Below are 27,616 nucleotides of genomic sequence, written 5' to 3'. Positions count from 1 at the left end.
TTACCCGTTTGTACCGTTTTCTATTTTTTCACCTACCAACACCGATACGAACTCAACCGCGCTTATGGGACCGATGTTTCAGTCCGTCGGAACCATATCTTCAAATTTTTTAAAGCTCTCCCAAAGCTAAATCAGCTACAGTGGGATCTCAAATGTAACGTAGAAAGCCAAAGTTTTTGCACAATAAATGACGACCATTTAATTTTTGGGCTTCCGTGGCGCAATGGTTAGCGCGTTCGGCTGTTAACCAATAGGTTGGTGGTTCGACCCCATCCGGGAGCGGTGTTTTGAGGTCTCAGATTTGACGTAAAAAGTCAAGGTTTTTACACAATACCTGACGAGCATTAAACTTTTGGGCTTCCGTGGCGCAATGGTTAGCGCGTTCGGCTGTTAACCAATAGGTTGGTGGTTCGAGCCCATCCGGGAGCGGTGTTGTGAGGTCTCAGATGTGACGTAAAAAGTCAAGGTTTTTACACAATACCTGACGAGCATTTAACTTTTGGGCTTCCGTGGCGCTATGTTTAGCGCGTTCGGCTGTTAACCAATAGGTTGGTGGTTCGAGCCCATCCAGGAGCGGTGTTGTGAGGTCTCAGATGTGACGTAAAAAGTCAAGGTTTTTACACAATACCTGACGAGCATTTAATTTTTGGGCTCCCGTGGCGCAATGGTTAGCGCGTTCAGCTGTTAATCGAAAGGTTGGTGGTTCGAGCCCACCGGGGAAAGGTGTTGTGGGGTCTCAAATGTAACGTAGAAAGCCAAAGTTTTTCCACAATACCTGACGACCATTTAATTTTTGGGCTTCCGTGGCGCAATGGTTAGCACGTTCGGCTGTTAACCAATAGGTTGGTGGTTCGAGCCCATCCGGGAGCCGTGTTGTGAGGTCTCAGATGTGACGTAAAAAGTCAAGGTTTTCCACAATAACTGACAACCATTTAATTTCGGAGCTTCCGTGGCTCAATGGTTAGCGCGTTCGGCTGTTAACCAATAGGTTGGTGGTTCGAGCCCACCCGGGAGCGGTGTTGTGGGATCTGAAATGTAACGTAGAAAGCCAAAGTTTTTGCACAATAAATGACGACCATTTAATTTTTGGGCTTCCGTGGCGCAATGGTTAGCGCGTTCGGCTGTTAACCAATAGGTTGGTGGTTCGATCCCATCAGGGAGCGGTGTTCTGAGGTCTCAGATGTGACGTAAAAAGTCAAGGTTTTTACATAATACCTGACGAGCATTTAACTTTTGGGCTTCCGTGGCGCAATGGTTAGCACGTTCGGCTGTTAACCAATAGGTTGGTGGTTCGAGCCCATCCGGGAGCGGTGTTCTGAGGTCTCAGATGTGACGTAAAAAGTCAAGGTTTTTACACAATACCTAACGAGCATTTAACTTTTGGGCTTCCGTGGCGCAATGGTTAGCGCGTTCGGCTGTTAACCAATAGGTTGGTGGTTCGAGCCCATCCGGGAGCGGTGTTGTGAGGTCTCAGATGTGACGTAAAAAGTCAAGGTTTTTACACAATACCTGACGAGCATTTAACTTTTGGGCTTCCGTGGCGCAATGGTTAGCGCGTTCGGCTCTTAACCAATAGGTTGGTGGTTCGAGCCCACCCGAGAGCGGTGTTGTGGGATCTGAAATGTAACGTAGAAAGCCAAAGTTTTTGCACAATAACTGACAACCATTTAATTTCGGAGCTTCCGTGGCTCAATGGTTAGCGCGTTCGGCTGTTAACCAATAGGTTGGTGGTTCGAGCCCACCCGGGAGCGGTGTTGTGGGATCTGAAATGTAACGTAGAAAGCCAAAGTTTTTGCACAATAAATGACGACCATTTAATTTTTGGGCTTCCGTGGCGCAATGGTTAGCGCGTTCGGCTGTTAACCAATAGGTTGGTGGTTCGACCCCATCAGGGAGCGGTGTTCTGAGGTCTCAGATGTGACGTAAAAAGTCAAGGTTTTTACATAATACCTGACGAGCATTTAACTTTTGGGCTTCCGTGGCGCAATGGTTAGCACGTTCGGCTGTTAACCAATAGGTTGGTGGTTCGAGCCCATCCGGGAGCGGTGTTCTGAGGTCTCAGATGTGACGTAAAAAGTCAAGGTTTTTACACAATACCTAACGAGCATTTAACTTTTGGGCTTCCGTGGCGCAATGGTTAGCGCGTTCGGCTGTTAACCAATAGGTTGGTGGTTCGAGCCCATCCGGGAGCGGTGTTGTGAGGTCTCAGATGTGACGTAAAAAGTCAAGGTTTTTACACAATACCTGACGAGCATTTAACTTTTGGGCTTCCGTGGCGCAATGGTTAGCGCGTTCGGCTCTTAACCAATAGGTTGGTGGTTCGAGCCCACCCGAGAGCGGTGTTGTGGGATCTGAAATGTAACGTAGAAAGCCAAAGTTTTTGCACAATAAATGACGACCATTTAATTTTTGGGCTTCCGTGGCGTAATGGTTAGCGCGTTCGGCTGTTAACCAATAGGTTGGTCGTTCGACCCCATCCGGGAGCGGTGTTGTGAGGTCTCAGATGTGACGTAAAAAGTCAAGGTTTTCCACAATACCTGACAACCATTTAATTTCTGAGCTTCCGTGGCTCAATGGTTAGCGCGTTCGGCTGTTAACCAATAGGTTGGTGGTTCGACCCCATCCCGGAGCGGGGTTGTGAGGTCTCAGATGTGACGTGAAAAGTCAGGGTTATAAAGATGAAGGTTAATTTGTCTCACTTAATTTAAATTCGAATTTTTAACTAGCACTCTCGGCAACGGCCATATCTTAGGCCGAGTTACGTCGATTTTGAAAATGTTATTAAAAATCGAGGTACATTTTTATTTATTGTTCAATCGAGATGAAATCACTTTTAATGAGTGTTTTATTGGAATTACGCTACATATGAGACCCAACAACACCTCTCCCGGGTGGGCTCGAACCACCAACCTTTCGATTAACAGCTGAACGCGCTAACCATTGCGCCACGCAAGCCCAAAAATTAAATGTTCGTCAGGTATTGTGGATAAGTTATGACTTTTTACGTTACATCTGAGACCCTACAACACCTCTCCCAGGTGGGCTCGAACCACCAACCTTTCGATTGACAGCCGAACGCGCTAACCATTGAGCCACGGAAGCTCAGAAATTAAATGGTTGTCACGTATTGTGGAAAAGTTTTGACTTTTTACGCTACAACTGAGACCCCACAACACCTCTTCCGGGCGGGCTCGAACCACCAACCCTTCGATTAACAGCTGAACACGCTAACCTTTGCGCCACGGAAGCCCAAAAGTTAAACGTTCGTCAGGTGGTTTGGAAAAACTCTGACATTTTACGTTACATCTGTGACGTCACAACACCGCTCCCGGGAGGGCTCGAACCACCAACCTTTCGGTTAACAGCTGAACGCGCTGACCATTGCGCCACTGAAGCCCAAAAATTAAATTTTCGTCAGGTATTGAGGTAAAACCTTGACTTTTTACTTCTCATCTGAGACCTCACACCACCGCTCCCGGATGGGCTCGAACCACCAACCTTTCGGTTAACAGCCGAACGCGCTAACCATTCGCCACGGACGCCCAAAAATTAAATGGTCGTCAGGTATTGTGGAAAAACTTTGGCTATTTACGTTACATTTGAGATCCAAAAACACCGCTCCCGGGTGGGCTCGAACCACCAACCTATTGGTTAACAGCCGAACGCGCTAACCATTGAGCCACGGAAGATCAGAAATTAAATGGTTGTCACGTATTGTGGAAAAGTTTTGACTTTTAACGCTATATCTGAGACCCCACAACACCTCTTCCGGGTGGGCTCAAACCACCAACCTATTGGTTAACAGCCGAACGCGCTAACCATTGAGCCACGGAAGATCAGAAATTAAATGGTTGTCACGTATTGTGGAAAAGTTTTGACTTTTAACGCTATATCTGAGACCCCACAACAACTCTTCCGGGTGGGCTCAAACCACCAACCTTTCGATTAAGAGCTGGACGCGCTAATTACTGCGCCACGGAAGCCCAAAAATTAAATGTTCGTCAGGTATTGTGGAAAAACTCTCACATTTTACGTTACATCTGAGACGTCACAACACCGCTCCCGGGAGGGCTCGAACCACCAACTTTTCGGTTAACAGCTGAACGCGCTGACCATTGCGCCACTGAAGCCCAAAAATTAAATTTTCGTCAGGTATTGAGGTAAAACTATGACTTTTTACTTCACATCCGAGACCTCATAACACCGCTCCCGGATGGGATCGAACCACCAACCTTTCGATTGACAGCCGAACGCGCTAACCATTGAGCCACGGAAGCTCAGAAATTAAATGGTTGTCACGTATTGTGGAAAAGTTTTGACTTTTTACGCTACATCTGAGACCCCACAACACCTCTTCCGGGTGGGCTCGAACCACCATTCTTTCGATTAACAGCTGAACGCGCTAACCATTGCGCCACGGAAGCCCAAAAATTAAATGTTCGTCAGGTATTGTGGAAAAACTCTGACATTTTACGTTACATCTGAGACATCACAACACCGCTCCCGGATGGGCTAGAACCTCCAACCTATAGGTTAACAGCCGAACGCGCTAACCATTGAGCCACTGAAGCCCAAAAATTAAATTTTCGTCAGGTATTGAGGTAAAACTTTGACTTTTTACTTCACATCTGAGGCCTCACAACACCGCTCCCGGATGGGCTCGAACCACCAACCTTTCGGTTAACAGCCGAACGCGCTAACCATTGCGCCACGGACGCCCAAAAAAAATGGTCGTCAGGTATTGCGGAAAAACTTTGGCTATTTACGTTACATTTGAGATCCAAAAACACCGCTCACGGGTGGGCTCGAACCACCAAGCTATTGGTTAACAGCCGAACGCGCTAACCATTGAGCCACGAAAGATCAGAAAATAAATGGTTATCACGTATTATGGAAAAAGTTGGACTTTTCACGCTACATCTGAGACCTCACAACACCTCTCCCGGGTGGGCTTGAACCACCAACCTTTCGATTAACAGCTGAACGCGCTAACCATTGCGCCACGGAAGCCCAAAAAATAAATGCTCGTTAGGTATTGAGGTAAAACTTTGACTTTTTACTTCACATCCGAGACCTCACAACACCGCTCCCGGATGGGCTCGAACCACCAAGCTATTGGTTAACAGCCGAACGCGCTAACCATTGAGCCACGAAAGATCAGAAAACAAATGGTTATCACGTATTATGGAAAAAGTTTGACTTTTCACGCTTCATCTGAGACCTCACAACACCTCTCCCGGGTGGGCTCGAATACCAACCTTTCGATTAACAGCTGAACGCGCTAACCATTGCGCCACGGAAGCCCAAAAATTAAATGCTCGTCAGGTATTGTGGAAAAACTCTGACATTTTACGTTACATCTGAGACGTCACAACACCGCTCCCGGGAGGGCTCGAACCACCAACCTTTCGGTTAACAGCTGAACGCGCTGACCATTGCGCCACTGAAGCCCAAAATTTAAATTTTCGTCAGGTATTGAGGTAAAACCTTGTCTTTTTACTTCACATCTGAGACCTCACAACACCGCTCCCGGATGGGCTCGAACCACCAACCTTTCGGTTAACAGCCGAACGCGCTAACCATTCGCCACGGACGCCCAAAAATTAAATGGTCGTCAGGTATTGTGGAAAAACTTTGGCTATTTACGTTACATTTGAGATCCAAAAACACCGCTCCCGGGTGGGCTCGAACCACCAACCTATTGGTTAACAGCCGAACGCGCTAACCATTGAGCCACGGAAGATCAGAAATTAAATGGTTGTCACGTATTGTGGAAAAGTTTTGACTTTTAACGCTACATCTGAGACCCCACAACACCTCTTCCGGGTGGGCTCGAACCACCAACCTTTCGATTAAGTGCTCGACGCGCTAATTATTGCGCCACGGAAGGCCAAAAATTAAATGTTCGTCAGGTATTGTGGAAAAACTCTGACATTTTACGTAACATCTGAGACGTCACGACACCGCTCCCGGATGGGCTCGAACCACCAACCTTTCGGTTAACAGCCGAACGCGCTAGCCATTGCGCCACGGACGCCCAAAAATTAAATGGTTGTCAGGTTTTGTTGAAAAGTTACGACTTTCACGCTACATCTGAGACCCCACAAAACCTCTCTTTTGGGCTCGAACCACCAACCTTTCGGTTAACAGCTGAACGCGCTAACCATTGCGCCACGGAAGCCCAAAAATTAAATGGTCGTCAGGTATTGTGGAAAAACTTTGGCTATTTACGTTACATTTGAGATCCAAAAACACCGCTCCCGGGTGGGCTCGAACCACCAAGCTATTGGTTAACAGCCGAACGCGCTAACCATTGAGCCACGAAAGATCAGAAAATAAATGGTTATCACGTATTATGGAAAAAGTTTGACTTTTCACGCTACATCTGAGACCTCACAACACCTCTCCCGGGTGGGCTCGAACCACCAACCTTTCGATTAACAGCTGAACGCGCTAACCATTGCGCCACGGAAGCCCAAAAAATAAATGCTCGTTAGGTATTGAGGTAAAACTTTGACTTTTTACTTCACATCCGAGACCTCACAACACCGCTCCCGGATGGGCTCGAACCACCAACCTTTCGATTAACAGCCGAACGCGCTAACCATTGAGCCACGGAAGCTCAGAAATTAAATAGTTGTCACGTATAGTGGAAAAGTTTTGACTTTTTACGCTACATCTGAGACCCCACATCACCTCTTCCGGGTGGGCTCGAACCACCAACCTTTCGATTAACAGCTGAACGCGCTAACCATTGCGCCACGGAAGCCCAAAAAATAAATGTTCGTCAGGTATTGTGGAAAAACTCTGACATTTTACGTTACATCTGAGACATCACAACACCGCTCCCGGATGGGCTATAACCACCAACCTATTGGTTAACAGCCGAACGCGCTAACCATTGAGCCACGGAAGCTCAGAAATTAAATGGTTGTCAGGTATTGTTGAAAAGTTACGACTATTCACGCTACATCTGAGACCCCACAAAACCTCTCTCGTTTGGGCTCGAACCACCAACCTTTCGGTTAACAGCTGAACGCGCTGACCATTGCGCCACTGAAGCCCAAAAATTAAATGTTCGTCAGGTATTGTGGAAAAACTCTGACATTTTACGCTACATCTGAGACGTCACAACACTTCTCCCGGATGGGCTCGAACCACCAACCTATTGGTTAATAGCCGAACGCGCTAACCATTGCGCCACTGAAGCCCAAAAATTAAATTTTCGTCAGGTATTGAGGTAAAACTTTGACTTTTTACTTCACATCTGAGGCCTCACAACACCGCTCCCGGATGGGCTCGAACCACCAACCTTTCGGTTAACAGCCGAATGCGCTAACCATTCGCCACGGACGCCCAAAAATTAAATGGTCGTCAGGTATTGTGGAAAAACTTTGGCTATTTACGTTACATTTGAGATCCAAAAACACCGCTCCCGGGTGGGCTCGAACCACCAACCTATTGGTTAACAGCCGAACGCGCTAACCATTGAGCGATGAAAGCTCATAAAATAAATGGTTGTCACGTATTGTGGAAAAGTTTTTACTTTTTACGCTACATATGAGACCCAACAACACCTCTCCCGGGTGGGCTCGAACCACCAACCTTTCGATTAACAGCTGAACGCGCTAACCATTGCGCCACGCAAGCCCAGAAATTAAATGTTCGTCAGGTATTGTGGAAAAACTCTGACATTTTACGTTACATCTGAGACGTCACAACACTTCTCCCGGATAGGCTCGAACCACCAACCAATTGGTTAACAGCCGAACGCGCTAACCATTGAGCCACAGAAGCTCAGAAATTAAATGGTTGTTAGGTTTTGTGGATAAGTGTGACATTATGCTTTGTATTATTAGTAGGCCAGTTTATGAACAGCCCCATATTAGCTTAATATCTATTATTTATCTAATCTCTCGTGTATAAAAAGGCCCCCTCTCTGTGTTAAAAATTCAGTCTATCTCGGACCTCGATCATGTATAAATCATTGTAAATAAAACCATAGTTTTAAAGTATCAACTCCTGTGTAGTCGTACAAACACACAACATGGTGTCAGAAGTTCGTTAATGTGGTATTTAGTCGCGCGATATCACGGTTAGCTTTAATTCGTTAATCAGTAATCGACTAGATTTGCGGTCTACCTCGACACGGAAAATGCAGAACGCCGCAGCCTTTCAAGTGCAACCGCCTTGCCAATTCAACTTTTCGAATTCCAATGAGTGGCCCCGATGGAGGAGGAGGTTCGAGAGATTCAGATCCGCGTCCGGTCTTAGTTCCAAGACAGGAGAGGAACAAGTCAACGCGTTAATATACATGATGGGCGACAAAGCTGATGACGTATTCTTGTCATTTACGTTTGCCACCGATGCAGAGAAGTCTGACTTCTGCGTTCAGCTGTTAATCGAAAGGTTGGTATTCGAGCCCACCCGGGAGAGGTGTTGTGAGGTCTCAGATGAAGCGTGAAAAGTCAAACTTTTTCCATAATACGTGATAACCATTTATTTTCTGATCTTTCGTGGCTCAATGGTTAGCGCGTTCGGCTGTTAACCAATAGCTTGGTGGTTCGAGCCCACCCGGGAGCGGTGTTTTTGGATCTCAAATGTAACGTAAATAGCCAAAGTTTTTCCGCAATACCTGACGACCATTTTTTTTGGGCGTCCGTGGCGCAATGGTTAGCGCGTTCGGCTGTTAACCGAAAGGTTGGTGGTTCGAGCCCATCCGGGAGCGGTGTTGTGAGGCCTCAGATGTGAAGTAAAAAGTCAAAGTTTTACCTCAATACCTGACGAAAATTTAATTTTTGGGCTTCAGTGGCGCAATGGTTAGCGCGTTCGGCTATTAACCAATAGGTTGGTGGTTCGAGCCCATCCGGGAGAAGTGTTGTGACGTCTCAGATGTAACGTAAAATGTCGGAGTTTTTCCACAATACCTGACGAACATTTAATTTTTGGGCTTCCGTGGCGCAATGGTTAGCGCGTTCGGCTGTTAACCTATAGGTTGGAGGTTCTAGCCCATCCGGGAGCGGTGTTGTGATGTCTCAGATGTAGCGTAAAAAGTCAAAACTTTTCCACAATACGTGACAACCATTTAATTTCTGAGCTTCCGTGGCTCAATGGTTAGCGCGTTCGGCTGTCAATCGAAAGGTTGGTGGTTCGATCCCATCCGGGAGCGGTGTTGTGAGGTCTCGGATGTGAAGTAAAAAGTCATAGTTTTACCTCAATACCTGACGAAAATTTAATTTTTGGGCTTCAGTGGCGCAATGGTCAGCGCGTTCAGCTGTTAACCGAAAAGTTGGTGGTTCGAGCCCTCCCGGGAGCGGTGTTGTGACGTCTCAGATGTAACGTAAAATGTGAGAGTTTTTCCACAATACCTGACGAACATTTAATTTTTGGGCTTCCGTGGCGCAGTAATTAGCGCGTCCAGCTCTTAATCGAAAGGTTGGTGGTTTGAGCCCACCCGGAAGAGGTGTTGTGGGGTCTCAGATATAGCGTTAAAAGTCAAAACTTTTCCACAATACGTGACAACCATTTAATTTCTGATCTTCCGTGGCTCAATGGTTAGCGCGTTCGGCTGTTAACCAATAGGTTGGTGGTTCGAGCCCACCCGGGAGCGGTGTTTTTGGATCTCAAATGTAACGTAAATAGCCAAAGTTTTTCCACAATACCTGACGACCATTTAATTTTTGGGCGTCCGTGGCGAATGGTTAGCGCGTTCGGCTGTTAACCGAAAGGTTGGTGGTTCGAGCCCATCCGGGAGCGGTGGTGTGAGGTCTCAGATGAGAAGTAAAAAGTCAAGGTTTTACCTCAATACCTGACGAAAATTTAATTTTTGGGCTTCAGTGGCGCAATGGTCAGCGCGTTCAGCTGTTAACCGAAAGGTTGGTGGTTCGAGCCCTCCCGGGAGCGGTGTTGTGACGTCACAGATGTAACGTAAAATGTCAGAGTTTTTCCAAAACACCTGACGAACATTTAACTTTTGGGCTTCCGTGGCGCAATGGTTAGCGCGTTCAGCTGTTAATCGAAGGGTTGGTGGTTCGAGCCCGCCCGGAAGAGGTGTTGTGGGGTCTCAGTTGTAGCGTAAAAAGTCAAACCTTTTCCACAATACGTGACAACCATTTAATTTCTGAGCTTCCGTGGCTCAATGGTTAGCGCGTTCGGCTGTCAATCGAAAGGTTGGTGGTTCGAGCCCACCTGGGAGAGGTGTTGTAGGGTCTCAGATGTAACGTAAAAAGTCATAACTTATCCACAAAACCTAACAACCATTTAATTTCTGAGCTTCTGTGGCTCAATGGTTAGCACGTTCGGCTGTTAACCAATTGGTTGGTGGTTCGAGCCTATCTGGGAGAAGTGTTGTGACGTCTCAGATGTAACGTAAAATGTCAGAGTTTTTCCACAATACCTGACGAACATTTAATTTTTGGGCTTGCGTGGCGCAATGGTTAGCGCGTTCAGCTGTTAATCGAAAGGTTGGTGGTTCGAGCCTACCCGGGAGAGGTGTTGTTGGGTCTCATATGTAGCGTAATTCCAATAAAACACTCATTAAAAGTGATTTCATCTCGATTGAACAATAAATAAAAATGTACCTCGATTTTTAATAACATTTTCAAAATCGACGTAACTCGGCCTAAGATATGGCCGTTGCCGAGAGTGCTAGTTAAAAATTCGAATTTAAATTAAGTGAGACAAATTAACCTTCATCTTTATAACCTTGACTTCTTACGTCACATCTGAGACCTCACAACACCGCTCCGGGATGGGCTCGAACCACCAACCTATTGGTTAACAGCCGAACGCGCTAACCATTGAGCCACGGAAGCTCAGAAATTAAATTGTTGTCAGGTATTGTGGAAAAACTTTGGCTTTCTACGTTACATTTGAGACCCCACAACACCTCTCCCGGGTGGGCTCGAACCACCAACCTTTCGATTAACAGCTGAACGCGGTAACCATTGTGCCACGGTAGCCCAAAAATTAAATGCTCGTCAGGTATTGTGTAAAAACCTTGACTTTTTACGTCACATCTGAGACCTCACAACACCGCTCCCGGATGGGCTCGAACCACCAACCTATTGGTTTACAGCCGAACGCGCTAACCATTGCGCCACGGAAGCCCAAAAATTAAATGGTCGTCAGGTATTGTGGAAAAACTTTGGCTTTCTACGTTACATTTGAGATCACACAACACCGCTCCCGGGTGGGCTCAAACCACCAACCTATTGGTTAACAGCTGAACGCGCTAACCATTGAGCCACGGAAGCTCAGAAATTAAACGGTTGTCAGGTATTGTGGAAAAACTTTGGCTTTTTACGTTACATTTGAGACCCCACAACACCTCTCCCGGGTGGGCTCGAACCACCAACCTTTCGATTAACAGCTGAACGCGCTAACCATTGCGCCACGGAAGCCCAAAAATTAGATGCTCGTCAGATATTGTGTAAAAACCTTGACTTTTTACGTCACATCTGAGACCTCACAACACCGCTCCCGGATGGGCTCGAACCACCAACCTATTGGTTAACAGCCGAACGCGCTAACCATTGCGCCACGGAAGCCCAAAAGTTAAATGCTCGTCAGGTATCGTGTAAAAACCTTGACTTTTTACGTCACATCTGAGACGTCACAACACCGCTCCTGGATGGGCTCGAACCACCAACCTTTCGGTTAACAGCCGAACGCGCTAACCATTGCGCCACGGACGCCCAAAAATTAAATGGTTGTCAGGTATTGTTAAAAAGTTACGACTTTTCACGCTACTTCTGAGACCCCCCAAATCCTCTCTCGTTTGGGCTCAAACCACCAACCTTTCGGTTAACAGCTGAACGCGCTAACCATTGCGCCACGGAAGCCCAAAAATTAAATGGTCGTCAGGTATTGTGGAAAAACTTTGGCTATTTACGTTACATTTGAGATCCAAAAACACCGCTCCCGGGTGGGCTCGAACCACCAAGCTATTGGTTAACAGCCGAACGCGCTAACCATTGAGCCACGAAAGATCAGAAAATAAATGGTTATCACGTATTATGGAAAAAGTTTGACTTTTCACGCTACATCTGAGACCTCACAACACCTCTCCCGGGTGGGCTCGAACCAGCAACCTTTCGATTAACAGCTGAACGCGCTAACCATTGCGCCACGGAAGCCCAAAAAATAAATGCTCGTTAGGTATTGAGGTAAAACTTTGACTTTTTACTTCACATCCGAGACCTCACAACACCGCTCCCGGATGGGCTCGAACCACCAACCTTTCGATTAACAGCCGAACGCGCTAACCATTGAGCCACGGAAGCTCAGAAATTAAATAGTTGTCACGTATAGTGGAAAAGTTTTGACTTTTTACGCTACATCTGAGACCCCACATCACCTCTTCCGGGTGGGCTCGAACCACCAACCTTTCGATTAACAGCTGAACGCGCTAACCATTGCGCCACGGAAGCCCAAAAAATAAATGTTCGTCAGGTATTGTGGAAAAACTCTGACATTTTACGTTACATCTGAGACATCACAACACCGCTCCCGGATGGGCTATAACCACCAACCTATTGGTTAACAGCCGAACGCGCTAACCATTGAGCCACGGAAGCTCAGAAATTAAATGGTTGTCAGGTATTGTTGAAAAGTTACGACTATTCACGCTACATCTGAGACCCCACAAAACCTCTCTCGTTTGGGCTCGAACCACCAACCTTTCGGTTAACAGCTGAACGCGCTGACCATTGCGCCACTGAAGCCCAAAAATTAAATGTTCGTCAGGTATTGTGGAAAAACTCTGACATTTTACGCTACATCTGAGACGTCACAACACTTCTCCCGGATGGGCTCGAACCACCAACCTATTGGTTAATAGCCGAACGCGCTAACCATTGCGCCACTGAAGCCCAAAAATTAAATTTTCGTCAGGTATTGAGGTAAAACTTTGACTTTTTACTTCACATCTGAGGCCTCACAACACCGCTCCCGGATGGGCTCGAACCACCAACCTTTCGGTTAACAGCCGAATGCGCTAACCATTCGGCACGGACGCCCAAAAATTAAATGGTCGTCAGGTATTGTGGAAAAACTTTGGCTATTTACGTTACATTTGAGATCCAAAAACACCGCTCCCGGGTGGGCTCGAACCACCAACCTATTGGTTAACAGCCGAACGCGCTAACCATTGAGCGATGAAAGCTCAGAAAATAAATGGTTGTCACGTATTGTGGAAAAGTTTTTACTTTTTACGCTACATATGAGACCCAACAACACCTCTCCCGGGTGGGCTCGAACCACCAACCTTTCGATTAACAGCTGAACGCGCTAACCATTGCGCCACGCAAGCCCAGAAATTAAATGTTCGTCAGGTATTGTGGAAAAACTCTGACATTTTACGTTACATCTGAGACGTCACAACACTTCTCCCGGATAGGCTCGAACCACCAACCAATTGGTTAACAGCCGAACGCGCTAACCATTGAGCCACAGAAGCTCAGAAATTAAATGGTTGTTAGGTTTTGTGGATAAGTGTGACATTATGCTTTGTATTATTAGTAGGCCAGTTTATGAACAGCCCCATATTAGCTTAATGTCTATTATTTATCTAATCTCTCGTGTATAAAAAGGCCCCCTCTCTGTGTTAAAAATTCAGTCTATCTCGGACCTCGATCATGTATAAATCATTGTAAATAAAACCATAGTTTTAAAGTATCAACTCCTGTGTAGTCGTACAAACACACAACATGGTGTCAGAAGTTCGTTAATGTGGTATTTAGTCGCGCGATATCACGGTTAGCTTTAATTCGTTAATCAGTAATCGACTAGATTTGCGGTCTACCTCGACACGGAAAATGCAGAACGCCGCAGCCTTTCAAGTGCAACCGCCTTGCCAATTCAACTTTTCGAATTCCAATGAGTGGCCCCGATGGAGGAGGAGGTTCGAGAGATTCAGATCCGCGTCCGGTCTTAGTTCCAAGACAGGAGAGGAACAAGTCAACGCGTTAATATACATGATGGGCGACAAAGCTGATGACGTATTCTTGTCATTTACGTTTGCCACCGATGCAGAGAAGTCTGACTTCTGCGTTCAGCTGTTAATCGAAAGGTTGGTATTCGAGCCCACCCGGGAGAGGTGTTGTGAGGTCTCAGATGAAGCGTGAAAAGTCAAACTTTTTCCATAATACGTGATAACCATTTATTTTCTGATCTTTCGTGGCTCAATGGTTAGCGCGTTCGGCTGTTAACCAATAGCTTGGTGGTTCGAGCCCACCCGGGAGCGGTGTTTTTGGATCTCAAATGTAACGTAAATAGCCAAAGTTTTTCCGCAATACCTGACGACCATTTTTTTTGGGCGTCCGTGGCGCAATGGTTAGCGCGTTCGGCTGTTAACCGAAAGGTTGGTGGTTCGAGCCCATCCGGGAGCGGTGTTGTGAGGCCTCAGATGTGAAGTAAAAAGTCAAAGTTTTACCTCAATACCTGACGAAAATTTAATTTTTGGGCTTCAGTGGCGCAATGGCTAGCACGTTCGGCTATTAACCAATAGGTTGGTGGTTCGAGCCCATCCGGGAGAAGTGTTGTGACGTCTCAGATGTAACGTAAAATGTCGGAGTTTTTCCACAATACCTGACGAACATTTAATTTTTGGGCTTCCGTGGCGCAATGGTTAGCGCGTTCGGCTGTTAACCTATAGGTTGGAGGTTCTAGCCCATCCGGGAGCGGTGTTGTGATGTCTCAGATGTAGCGTAAAAAGTCAAAACTTTTCCACAATACGTGACAACCATTTAATTTCTGAGCTTCCGTGGCTCAATGGTTAGCACGTTCGGCTGTCAATCGAAAGGTTGGTGGTTCGATCCCATACGGGAGCGGTGTTGTGAGGTCTCGGATGTGAAGTAAAAAGTCATAGTTTTACCTCAATACCTGACGAAAATTTAATTTTTGGGCTTCAGTGGCGCAATGGTCAGCGCGTTCAGCTGTTAACCGAAAAGTTGGTGGTTCGAGCCCTCCCGGGAGCGGTGTTGTGACGTCTCAGATGTAACGTAAAATGTGAGAGTTTTTCCACAATACCTGACGAACATTTAATTTTTGGGCTTCCGTGGCGCAGTAATTAGCGCGTCCAGCTCTTAATCGAAAGGTTGGTGGTTTGAGCCCACCCGGAAGAGGTGTTGTGGGGTCTCAGATATAGCGTTAAAAGTCAAAACTTTTCCACAATACGTGACAACCATTTAATTTCTGATCTTCCGTGGCTCAATGGTTAGCGCGTTCGGCTGTTAACCAATAGGTTGGTGGTTCGAGCCCACCCGGGAGCGGTGTTTTTGGATCTCAAATGTAACGTAAATAGCCAAAGTTTTTCCACAATACCTGACGACCATTTAATTTTTGGGCGTCCGTGGCGAATGGTTAGCGCGTTCGGCTGTTAACCGAAAGGTTGGTGGTTCGAGCCCATCCGGGAGCGGTGGTGTGAGGTCTCAGATGAGAAGTAAAAAGTCAAGGTTTTACCTCAATACCTGACGAAAATTTAATTTTTGGGCTTCAGTGGCGCAATGGTCAGCGCGTTCAGCTGTTAACCGAAAGGTTGGTGGTTCGAGCCCTCCCGGGAGCGGTGTTTTTGGATCTCAAATGTAACGTAAATAGCCAAAGTTTTTCCGCAATACCTGACGACCATTTTTTTTGGGCGTCCGTGGCGCAATGGTTAGCGCGTTCGGCTGTTAACCGAAAGGTTGGTGGTTCGAGCCCATCCGGGAGCGGTGTTGTGAGGCCTCAGATGTGAAGTAAAAAGTCAAAGTTTTACCTCAATACCTGACGAAAATTTAATTTTTGGGCTTCAGTGGCGCAATGGTTAGCGCGTTCGGCTATTAACCAATAGGTTGGTGGTTCGAGCCCATCCGGGAGAAGTGTTGTGACGTCTCAGATGTAACGTAAAATGTCGGAGTTTTTCCACAATACCTGACGAACATTTAATTTTTGGGCTTCCGTGGCGCAATGGTTAGCGCGTTCGGCTGTTAACCTATAGGTTGGAGGTTCTAGCCCATCCGGGAGCGGTGTTGTGATGTCTCAGATGTAGCGTAAAAAGTCAAAACTTTTCCACAATACGTGACAACCATTTAATTTCTGAGCTTCCGTGGCTCAATGGTTAGCGCGTTCGGCTGTCAATCGAAAGGTTGGTGGTTCGATCCCATCCGGGAGCGGTGTTGTGAGGTCTCGGATGTGAAGTAAAAAGTCATAGTTTTACCTCAATACCTGACGAAAATTTAATTTTTGGGCTTCAGTGGCGCAATGGTCAGCGCGTTCAGCTGTTAACCGAAAAGTTGGTGGTTCGAGCCCTCCCGGGAGCGGTGTTGTGACGTCTCAGATGTAACGTAAAATGTGAGAGTTTTTCCACAATACCTGACGAACATTTAATTTTTGGGCTTCCGTGGCGCAGTAATTAGCGCGTCCAGCTCTTAATCGAAAGGTTGGTGGTTTGAGCCCACCCGGAAGAGGTGTTGTGGGGTCTCAGATATAGCGTTAAAAGTCAAAACTTTTCCACAATACGTGACAACCATTTAATTTCTGATCTTCCGTGGCTCAATGGTTAGCGCGTTCGGCTGTTAACCAATAGGTTGGTGGTTCGAGCCCACCCGGGAGCGGTGTTTTTGGATCTCAAATGTAACGTAAATAGCCAAAGTTTTTCCACAATACCTGACGACCATTTAATTTTTGGGCGTCCGTGGCGAATGGTTAGCGCGTTCGGCTGTTAACCGAAAGGTTGGTGGTTCGAGCCCATCCGGGAGCGGTGGTGTGAGGTCTCAGATGAGAAGTAAAAAGTCAAGGTTTTACCTCAATACCTGACGAAAATTTAATTTTTGGGCTTCAGTGGCGCAATGGTCAGCGCGTTCAGCTGTTAACCGAAAGGTTGGTGGTTCGAGCCCTCCCGGGAGCGGTGTTGTGACGTCACAGATGTAACGTAAAATGTCAGAGTTTTTCCAAAACACCTGACGAACATTTAACTTTTGGGCTTCCGTGGCGCAATGGTTAGCGCGTTCAGCTGTTAATCGAAGGGTTGGTGGTTCGAGCCCGCCCGGAAGAGGTGTTGTGGGGTCTCAGTTGTAGCGTAAAAAGTCAAACCTTTTCCACAATACGTGACAACCATTTAATTTCTGAGCTTCCGTGGCTCAATGGTTAGCGCGTTCGGCTGTCAATCGAAAGGTTGGTGGTTCGAGCCCACCTGGGAGAGGTGTTGTAGGGTCTCAGATGTAACGTAAAAAGTCATAACTTATCCACAAAACCTAACAACCATTTAATTTCTGAGCTTCTGTGGCTCAATGGTTAGCACGTTCGGCTGTTAACCAATTGGTTGGTGGTTCGAGCCTATCTGGGAGAAGTGTTGTGACGTCTCAGATGTAACGTAAAATGTCAGAGTTTTTCCACAATACCTGACGAACATTTAATTTTTGGGCTTGCGTGGCGCAATGGTTAGCGCGTTCAGCTGTTAATCGAAAGGTTGGTGGTTCGAGCCTACCCGGGAGAGGTGTTGTTGGGTCTCATATGTAGCGTAATTCCAATAAAACACTCATTAAAAGTGATTTCATCTCGATTGAACAATAAATAAAAATGTACCTCGATTTTTAATAACATTTTCAAAATCGACGTAACTCGGCCTAAGATATGGCCGTTGCCGAGAGTGCTAGTTAAAAATTCGAATTTAAATTAAGTGAGACAAATTAACCTTCATCTTTATAACCTTGACTTTTTACGTCACATCTGAGACCTCACAACACCGCTCCGGGATGGGCTCGAACCACCAACCTATTGGTTAACAGCCGAACGCGCTAACCATTGAGCCACGGAAGCTCAGAAATTAAATTGTTGTCAGGTATTGTGGAAAAACTTTGGCTTTCTACGTTACATTTGAGACCCCACAACACCTCTCCCGGGTGGGCTCGAACCACCAACCTTTCGATTAACAGCTGAACGCGGTAACCATTGTGCCACGGTAGCCCAAAAATTAAATGCTCGTCAGGTATTGTGTAAAAACCTTGACTTTTTACGTCACATCTGAGACCTCACAACACCGCTCCCGGATGGGCTCGAACCACCAACCTATTGGTTTACAGCCGAACGCGCTAACCATTGCGCCACGGAAGCCCAAAAATTAAATGGTCGTCAGGTATTGTGGAAAAACTTTGGCTTTCTACGTTACATTTGAGATCACACAACACCGCTCCCGGGTGGGCTCAAACCACCAACCTATTGGTTAACAGCTGAACGCGCTAACCATTGAGCCACGGAAGCTCAGAAATTAAACGGTTGTCAGGTATTGTGGAAAAACTTTGGCTTTTTACGTTACATTTGAGACCCCACAACACCTCTCCCGGGTGGGCTCGAACCACCAACCTTTCGATTAACATCTGAACGCGCTAACCATTGCGCCACGGAAGCCCAAAAATTAGATGCTCGTCAGATATTGTGTAAAAACCTTGACTTTTTACGTCACATCTGAGACCTCACAACACCGCTCCCGGATGGGCTCGAACCACCAACCTATTGGTTAACAGCCGAACGCGCTAACCATTGCGCCACGGAAGCCCAAAAGTTAAATGCTCGTCAGGTATCGTGTAAAAACCTTGACTTTTTACGTCACATCTGAGACGTCACAACACCGCTCCTGGATGGGCTCGAACCACCAACCTTTCGGTTAACAGCCGAACGCGCTAACCATTGCGCCACGGACGCCCAAAAATTAAATGGTTGTCAGGTATTGTTAAAAAGTTACGACTTTTCACGCTACTTCTGAGACCCCCCAAATCCTCTCTCGTTTGGGCTCGAACCACCAACCTTTCGGTTAACAGCTGAACGCGCTAACCATTGCGCCACTGAGGCCCAAAAATTAAATGGTCGTCAGGTATTGTGGAAAAACTTTGGCTATTTACGTTACATTTGAGATCCCAAAACACCGCTCCCGGGTGGGCTCGAACCACCAACATATTGGATAACAGCCGAACGCGCTAACCATTGAGCCACGGAAGCTCAGAAAATAAATGGTTATCACGTATTATGGAAAAAGTTTGACTTTTCACGCTACATCTGAGACCTCACAACACCGCTCCCGGATGGGCTCGAACCACCAACCTTTCGATTAACAGCCGAACGCGCTAACCATTGAGCCACGGAAGCTCAAAAATTAAATGGTTGTCACGTATTGTGGAAAAGTTTTGACTTTTTACGCTACATCTGAGACTACACAATACCTCTTCCGGGCGGGCTCGAACCACCAACCTTTCGATTAACAGCTGAACGCGCTAACCATTGCGCCACGGAAGCCCAAAAGTTAAATGTTCGTCAGGTGTTGTGGAAAAACTCTGACATTTTACGTTACATCTGAGACGTCACAACACCGCTCCCGGGAGGGCTCGAACCACCAACCTTTCGGTTAACAGCTGAACGCGCTGACCATTGCGCCACTGAAGCCCAAAAATTAAATTTTCGTCAGGTATTTAGGTAAAACCTTGACTTTTTACTTCACATCTGAGACCTCACAACACCGCTCCCGGATGGGCTCGAACCACCAACCTTTCGGTTAACAGCCGAACGCGCTAACCATTCGCCACGGACGCCCAAAAATTAAATGGTCGTCAGGTATTGTGGAAAAACTTTGGCTATTTACGTTACATTTGAGATCCAAAAACACCGCTCCCGGGAGGGCACGAACCACCAACCTATTGGTTAACAGCCGAACGCGCTAACCATTGAGCCAAGGAAGATCAGAAATTAAATGGTTGTCACGTATTGTGGAAAAGTTTTGACTTTTAACGCAACATCTGAGACCTCACAACACCTCTCCCGGGTGGGCTCGAACCACCAACCTTTCGATTAACAGCTGAACGCGCTAACCATTGCGCCACGGAAGCCCAAAAATTAAATGCTCGTCAGGTATTGTGGAAAAACTCTGACATTTTACGTTACATCTGAGACGACACAACACCGCTCCCGGGAGGGCTCGAACCACCAACCTTTCGGTTAACAGCTGAACGCGCTGACCATTGCGCCACTGAAGCCCAAAAATTAAATTTTCGTCAGGTATTGAGGTAAAACTTTGACTTTTTACTTCACATCTGAGGCCTCACAACACCGCTCCCGGATGGGCTCGAACCACCAACCTTTCGGTTAACAGCCGAACGCGCTAACCATTGCGCCACGGACGCCCAAAAAAAATGGTCGTCAGGTATTGCGGAAAAACTTTGGCTATTTACGTTACATTTGAGATCCAAAAACACCGCTCCCGGGTGGGCTCGAAACACCAAGCTATTGGTTAACAGCCGAACGCGCTAACCATTGAGCCACGAAAGATCAGAAAATAAATGGTTATCACGTATTATGGAAAAAGTTTGACTTTTCACGCTACATCTGAGACCTCACAACACCTCTCCCGGGTGGGCTCGAACCACCAACCTTTCGATTAACAGCTGAACGCGCTAACCATTGCGCCACGGAAGCCCAAATATTAAATGCTCGTCAGGTATTGTGGAAAAACTCTGACATTTTACGTTACATCTGAGACGTCACAACACCGCTCCCGGGAGGGCACGAACCACCAACCTTTCGGTTAACAGCCGAACGCGCTAACCATTCGCCACGGACGCCCAAAAATTAAATGTTCGTCAGGTATTGTGGAAAAACTCTGACATTTTACGTTATATCTGAGACGACACAACACCGCTCCTGGGAGGGCTCGAACCACCAACCTTTCGGTTAACAGCTGAACGCGCTGACCATTGCGCCACTGAAGCCCAAAAATTAAATTTTCGTCAGGTATTGAGGTAAAACTTTGACTTTTTACTTCACATCCGAGACCTCACAACACCGCTCCCGGATGGGCTCGAACCACCTACCTTTCGATTAACAGCCGAACGCGCTAACCATTGAGCCACGAAAGATCAGAAAATAAATGGTTATCACGTATTATGGAAAAAGTTTGACTTTTCACGCTACATCTGAGACCTCACAACACCTCTCCCGGGTGGGCTCGAACCACCAACCTTTCGATTAACAGCTGAACGCGCTAACCATTGCGCCACGGAAGCCCAAATATTAAATGCTCGTCAGGTATTGTGGAAAAACTCTGACATTTTACGTTACATCTGAGACGTCACAACACCGTTCCCGGGAGGGCTTGAACCACCAACCTTTCGGTTAACAGCCGAACCCGCTAACCATTCGCCACGTACGCCCAAAAATTAAATGTTCGTCAGGTATTGTGGAAAAACTCTGACATTTTACTTCACATCTGAGGCCTCACAACACCGCTCCCGGATGGGCTCGAACCACCAACCTTTCGGTTAACAGCCGAACGCGCTAACCATTCGCCACGGACGCCCAAAAATTAAATGGTCGTCAGGTATTGTGGAAAAACTTTGGCTATTTATGTTACATTTGAGATCCAAAAACACCGCTCCCGGGTGGGCTCGAACCACCAACCTTTCGATTAACAGCTGAACGCGCTAACCATTGCGCCACGGAAGCCCAAATATTAAATGCTCGTCAGGTATTGTGGAAAAACTCTGACATTTTACGTTACATCTGAGACGTCACAACACCGCTCCCGGGAGGGCTCGAACCACCAACCTTTCGGTTAACAGCCGAACCCGCTAACCATTCGCCACGGACGCCCAAAAATTAAATGTTCGTCAGGTATTGTGGAAAAACTCTGACATTTTACTTCACATCTGAGGCCTCACAACACCGCTCCCGGATGGGCTCGAACCACCAACCTTTCGGTTAACAGCCGAACGCGCTAACCATTCGCCACGGACGCCCAAAAATTAAATGGTCGTCAGGTATTGTGGAAAAACTTTGGCTATTTATGTTACATTTGAGATCCAAAAACTCCGCTCCCGGGTGGGCTCGAACCACCAACCAATTGGTTAACAGCCGAACGCGCTAACCATTGAGCCACACAAGCTCAGAAATTAAATGGTTGTTAGGTTTTGTGGATAAGTTATGACTTTTTACGTTACATCTGATACCCTACAACACTTCTCCCAGGTGGGCTCGAACCACCATCCTTTCGGTTAACAGCCGAACGCGCTAACCATTGCGCCAAGGAAGCCCAAAAATTAAATGGTAGTCAGGTATTGTGGAAAAACTTTGGTTTTCTACGTTACATTTGAGATCCCACAACACCGCTCCCGGGTGGGCTCGAACCACCAACCTTTCGATTAACAGCTGGACGCGCTAATTATTGCGCCACGGAAGCCCAAAAATTAAATGTTCGTCAGGTATTGTGGAAAAACTCTGACATTTTACGTAACATCTAAGACGTCACAACACCGCTCCCGGATGGGCTCGAACCACCAACCTTTCGGTTAACAGCCGAACGCGCTAACCATTGCGCCACGGACGCCCAAAAAAAAAATGGTCGTCAGGTATTGTGGAAAAAAACTTGACTTTTTACGTCACATCTGAGACGTCACAACACCGCTCCCGGATGGGCTCGAACCACACACCTATTGGTTAACAGCCGAACGCGCTAACCTTTGAGCCACGGAAGCTCAGAAATTAAATGGTTGTCAGGTATTGTAGATAAGTTATGACTTTTTACGTTACATCTGAGACCGTACAACACCTCTTCCGGTTGGGCTCGAACCACCAACCTTTCTGTTAACAGCCGAACGCACTAACAATTGCGCCAAGAAGGCCCAAAAATTTAATGGTCGTCAGGTATTGTGGTAAAACTTTGGCTTTTTACGTTACATTAGAGATCCCACAACACCGCTCCCGGGTGGGCTCGAACCACCAACCTTTCGGTTAACAGCTGGACGCGCTAACCATTGAGCCACGGAAGCTCAGAAATTAAATGGTTGTCACGTATTGTGGAAAAGTTTTGACTTTTTACGCTACATCTGAGACCCCACAACACCTCTCCCGGGTGGGCTCGAACCTTCAAAATTTCGATTAACAGCTGAACGCGCTAATCATTGCGCCACGGAAGCCCAAAAATTAAATGTTCGTCAGGTATTGTGGAAAAACTCTGACATTTTACGTTACATCTGAGACGTCACAACACCGCTCCCGGATGGGCTCGAACCACCAACCTTTCGGTTAACAGCTGAACGCGCTGACCATTGCGCCACGGAAGCCCAAAAATTAAATGGTCGTCAGGTATTGTGCAAAAATTTTGGCTTTCAACGTTACATTTGAGATCCCAAAACACCGCTCCCGGGTGGGCTCGAACCACCAACCTATTTGTTAACAGCCGAATTCGCTAACCATTGAGCCACGGAAGCTCAGAATTTAAATGGTCGTCAGGTGTTGTGGAAAAAACCTTGACTTTTTTACTCACATCTGAGACGTCACAACACCGCACCCGGATGGGCTCGATACACACACCTATTGGTTAACAGCCGAACGCGCTAACCTTTGAGCCACGGAAGCTCAGAAATTAAATGGTTGTCAGGTATTGTAGATAAGTTATGACTTTTTACGTTACATCTGAGACCCTACAACACCTCTTCCGGTTGGGCTCGAACCACCAACCTTTCGGTTAACAGCCGAACGCACTAACAATTGCGCCAAGAAGGCCCAAAAATTTAATGGTCGTCAGGTATTGTGGCAAAACTTTGGCTTTCTACGTTACATATGAGATCCCACAACACCGCTCCCGGGTGGGCTCGAACCACCAACCTATTGGTTAACAACCGAACGCGCTAACCATTGAGCCACGGAAGCTCAGAAATTAAATGGTCGTCACGTATTGTGGAAAAACTTTGGCTTTCTACGTTACATTTGAGATCCCACAACACCGCTCCCGGGTGGGCTCGAAAAACCAACCTATTGGTTAACAGCCGAACGCGTTAACCATTGCGCCACGGAAGCCCAAAAATTAAATGGTCGTCAGGTATTGTGGAAAAACTTTGGCTTTCTACGTTACGTTTGAGATCCCACAACGCCGCTCCCGGGTGGGCTCGAACCACTAACCTATTTGTTAACTGCTGAACGCGCTAACCATTGCGCCACGGAAGCCCAAAAATTAAATGCTCGTCAGGAATTGTGTAAAAACCTTGACTTTTTACGTCACATCTGAGACCTCACAACACCGCTCCCGGATGGGCTCGCACCACCAACCTATTGGTTAACAGCCGAAAGTGCTAACCATTGAGCCACGGAAGCTCAGAAATTAAATGGTTGTCACGTATTGTGGAAAAGTTTTGAATTTTTACGCTACATCTGAGACCCTACAACACCTCTTCCGGTTGGGCTCGAACCACCAACCTTTCGGTTAACAGCCGAACGCACTAACAATTGCGCCAAGAAGGCCCAAAAATTTAATGGTCGTCAGGTATTGTGGCAAAACTTTGGCTTTCTACGTTACATATGAGATCCCACAACACCTCTCCCGGGTGGGCTCGAACCTTCAACCTTTCGATTAACAGCTGAACGCGCTAATCATTGCGCCACGGAAGCCCAAAAATTAAATGGTCGTCAGGTATTGTGGAAAAACTTTGGCTTTCTACGTTACGTTTGAGATCCCACAACACCGCGCCCGGGAGGGCTCGAACCACCAACCTATTGGTTAACAGCCGAACGCCCTAACCATTGCGCCACGGAAGCCCAAAAATTAAATGATCGTCAGGTATTGTGGAAAAACTTTGGCTTTCTACGTTACATTTGAGATCCCACAACGCCGCTCCCGGGTGGGCTCGAACCACTAACCTATTGGTTAACAGCCGAACGCGCTAACCATTCAGCCACGGAGGCTCAGAAATTAAATGGTTGTCACGTATTGTGGAAACGTTTTGACTTTTTACGCCACATCTGAGACCCCACAACACCTCTCCCGGGTGGGCTCGAACCATTAACCTTTCGATTAACAGCTGAACGCGCTAACCATTGCGCCACGGAAGCCCAAAAATTAAATGCTCGTCAGGTATTGTGTAAAAACCTTGACTTTTTACGTCACATCTGAGACCTCACAACACCGCTCCCGGATGGGCTCGCACCACCAACCTATTGGTTAACAGCCGAAAGCGCTAACCATTGAGCCACGGAAGCTCAGAAATTAAATGGTTGTCACGTATTGTGGAAAAGTTTTGAATTTTTACGCTACATCTGAGACCCTACAACACCTCTTCCGGTTGGGCTCGAACCACCAACCTTTCGGTTAACAGCCGAACGCACTAACAATTGCGCCAAGAAGGCCCAAAAATTTAATGGTCGTCAGGTATTGTGGCAAAACTTTGGCTTTCTACGTTACATATGAGATCCCACAACACCGCTCCCGGGTGGGCTCGAACCACCAACCTATTGGTTAACAGCCGAACGCGCTAACCATTGAGCCACGGAAGCTCAGAAATTAAATGGTCGTCACGTTTTGTGGAAAAACTTTGGCTTTCTACGTTACATTTGAGATCCCACAACACCGCTCCCGGGTGGGCTCGAAAAATCAACCTATTGGTTAACAGCCGAACGCGTTAACCATTGCGCCACGGAAGCCCAAAAATTTAATGGTCGTCAGGTATTGTGGAAAAACTTTGGCTTTCTACGTTACGTTTGAGATCCCACAACGCCGCTCCCGGGTGGGCTCGAACCACTAACCTATTTGTTAACTGCTGAACGCGCTAACCATTGCGCCACGGAAGCCCAAAAATTAAATGCTCGTCAGGTATTGTGTAAAAACCTTGACTTTTTACGTCACATCTGAGACCTCACAACACCGCTCCCGGATGGGCTCGCACCACCAACCTATTGGTTAACAGCCGAAAGCGCTAACCATTGAGCCACGGAAGCTCAGAAATTAAATGGTTGTCACGTATTGTGGAAAAGTTTTGAATTTTTACGCTACATCTGAGACCCTACAACACCTCTTCCGGTTGGGCTCGAACCACCAACCTTTCGGTTAACAGCCGAACGCACTAACAATTGCGCCAAGAAGGCCCAAAAATTTAATGGTCGTCAGGTATTGTGGCAAAACTTTGGCTTTCTACGTTACATATGAGATCCCACAACACCTCTCCCGGGTGGGCTCGAACCTTCAACCTTTCGATTAACAGCTGAACGCGCTAATCATTGCGCCACGGAAGCCCAAAAATTAAATGGTCGTCAGGTATTGTGGAAAAACTTTGGCTTTCTACGTTACGTTTGAGATCCCACAACACCGCGCCCGGGAGGGCTCGAACCACCAACCTATTGGTTAACAGCCGAACGCCCTAACCATTGCGCCACGGAAGCCCAAAAATTAAATGATCGTCAGGTATTGTGGAAAAACTTTGGCTTTCTACGTTACATTTGAGATCCCACAACGCCGCTCCCGGGTGGCCTCGAACCACTAACCTATTGGTTAACAGCCGAACGCGCTAACCATTCAGCCACGGAGGCTCAGAAATTAAATGGTTGTCACGTATTGTGGAAACGTTTTGACTTTTTACGCTACATCTGAGACCCCACAACACCTCTCCCGGGTGGGCTCGAACCATTAACCTTTCGATTAACAGCTGAACGCGCTAACCATTGCGCCACGGAAGCCCAAAAATTCAATGTTCGTCAGGTATTGTGGAAAAACTCTGACATTTTATGTTACATCTGAGACGTCACAACACCGCTCCCGGGAGGGCTCAAACCACCAGTCTTTTGAACAGCAGCTGAACGCGCTAGCCATTGCGCAACGGAAGCCCAAAAATTAAATGGTCGTCCGGTATTGTGGAAAAACTTTGACTTTTTACGTAACATCTGAGACCTCATAGCACCGCTCCCGGGTGTGCTCGAACCACCAACCGTTCTGTTAACAGCCGAACGCGCTAACGATTGCGCCACGGAAGCCCAAAAATTAAATGGTCGTCCGGTATTGTGGAAAAACCTTGACTTTGTACGTCACATCTGAGACGTCACAACACCGCTCCCGGATGGGCTCGAACCACCAACCTATTGGTTAACAGGCGAACGCGCTAACCATTGAGCCACGGAAGCTCAGAATTTAAATGGTTGTCACGTATTGCGGAAAAGTTTTGACTTTCTACGTTACATTTGAGATCCCACACCACCGGTCCCGGGTGGGCTCGAACCACCAACCTATTGGTTAACAGCCGAACGCGCTAACCATTGAGCCACGGAAGCTCAGAAATTAAATGGTTGTCACGTATTGTGGATAGGTTTTGACTTTTTACACTACATCTGAGACCCCACAACACCTCTTCCGGGTGGGCTTGAACCGCCAGCCTTTCGATTAACAGTTGAACGCGCTAATAATTGCGCCACGGAAGCCCAAAAATTAAATGTTCGTCAGGTATTGTGGAAAAACTCTGACATTTTACGTTACATCTGAGACGTCACAACACCGCTCCCGGATGGGCTCGAACCACCAACCTTTCGGTTAACAGCTGAACGCGCTGACCATTGCGCCACGGAAGCCCAAAAATTAAATGGTCGTCAGGTATTGTGGAAAGATTTTGGCTTTCAACGTTACATTTGAGATCCCAAAATACCGCTCCCGGGTGGGCTCGAACCACCAACCTATTGGTTAACAGCCGAATTCGCTAGCCATTGAGCCACGGAAGCTCAGACTTTAAGTGGTTGTCACATATTGTGGAAAAGTTTTGACATTTTACGTTACATCTGAGACGTCACAACACCGCTCCCGGATGGGCTCGAACCACCAACCTTTCGGTTAACAGCTGAACGC

At 47.0% G+C, this 27,616-nt stretch overlaps 10 non-coding genes across 10 annotated transcripts; 6 read left to right on the top strand and 4 right to left on the bottom strand.

The window, feature by feature from the left end:
• Window positions 1-1,531: 1,531 nt before the first annotated feature.
• TRNAK-CUU (transfer RNA lysine (anticodon CUU)) lies at window positions 1,532-1,604 on the top strand. Its single transcript has one exon. It is a non-coding gene; the product is annotated as a tRNA-Lys (tRNA).
• A 662-nt stretch (window positions 1,605-2,266) lies between these two features.
• On the top strand, window positions 2,267-2,339 carry TRNAK-CUU (transfer RNA lysine (anticodon CUU)). Its single transcript has one exon. It is a non-coding gene; the product is annotated as a tRNA-Lys (tRNA).
• Window positions 2,340-3,029: 690 nt separating this feature from the next.
• TRNAD-GUC (transfer RNA aspartic acid (anticodon GUC)) lies at window positions 3,030-3,102 on the bottom strand. The gene has a single exon. It is a non-coding gene; the product is annotated as a tRNA-Asp (tRNA).
• Window positions 3,103-4,204: 1,102 nt separating this feature from the next.
• Window positions 4,205-4,277, bottom strand: TRNAD-GUC (transfer RNA aspartic acid (anticodon GUC)). Its single transcript has one exon. It is a non-coding gene; the product is annotated as a tRNA-Asp (tRNA).
• Window positions 4,278-9,096: 4,819 nt separating this feature from the next.
• TRNAD-GUC (transfer RNA aspartic acid (anticodon GUC)) lies at window positions 9,097-9,169 on the top strand. Its single transcript has one exon. It is a non-coding gene; the product is annotated as a tRNA-Asp (tRNA).
• Window positions 9,170-10,124: 955 nt separating this feature from the next.
• On the top strand, window positions 10,125-10,197 carry TRNAD-GUC (transfer RNA aspartic acid (anticodon GUC)). Its single transcript has one exon. It is a non-coding gene; the product is annotated as a tRNA-Asp (tRNA).
• An 838-nt stretch (window positions 10,198-11,035) lies between these two features.
• On the bottom strand, window positions 11,036-11,108 carry TRNAY-GUA (transfer RNA tyrosine (anticodon GUA)). The gene has a single exon. It is a non-coding gene; the product is annotated as a tRNA-Tyr (tRNA).
• Window positions 11,109-16,078: 4,970 nt separating this feature from the next.
• TRNAD-GUC (transfer RNA aspartic acid (anticodon GUC)) lies at window positions 16,079-16,151 on the top strand. Its single transcript has one exon. It is a non-coding gene; the product is annotated as a tRNA-Asp (tRNA).
• Window positions 16,152-17,106: 955 nt separating this feature from the next.
• TRNAD-GUC (transfer RNA aspartic acid (anticodon GUC)) lies at window positions 17,107-17,179 on the top strand. Its single transcript has one exon. It is a non-coding gene; the product is annotated as a tRNA-Asp (tRNA).
• Window positions 17,180-18,017: 838 nt separating this feature from the next.
• Window positions 18,018-18,090, bottom strand: TRNAY-GUA (transfer RNA tyrosine (anticodon GUA)). Its single transcript has one exon. It is a non-coding gene; the product is annotated as a tRNA-Tyr (tRNA).
• Window positions 18,091-27,616: the final 9,526 nt, after the last annotated feature.

Source organism: Phalangium opilio, unplaced genomic scaffold (genome assembly GCF_054372755.1).
Source record: "Phalangium opilio isolate 3A_F unplaced genomic scaffold, DU_Popi_V2 ptg000390l_1, whole genome shotgun sequence".
In the NCBI taxonomy this organism is placed as follows: Eukaryota; Metazoa; Arthropoda; class Arachnida; order Opiliones; family Phalangiidae; genus Phalangium; species Phalangium opilio.
The sequence above is the reverse complement of the archived record's forward strand: the minus strand, read 5'-3'. Positions and strand labels throughout refer to the sequence as shown.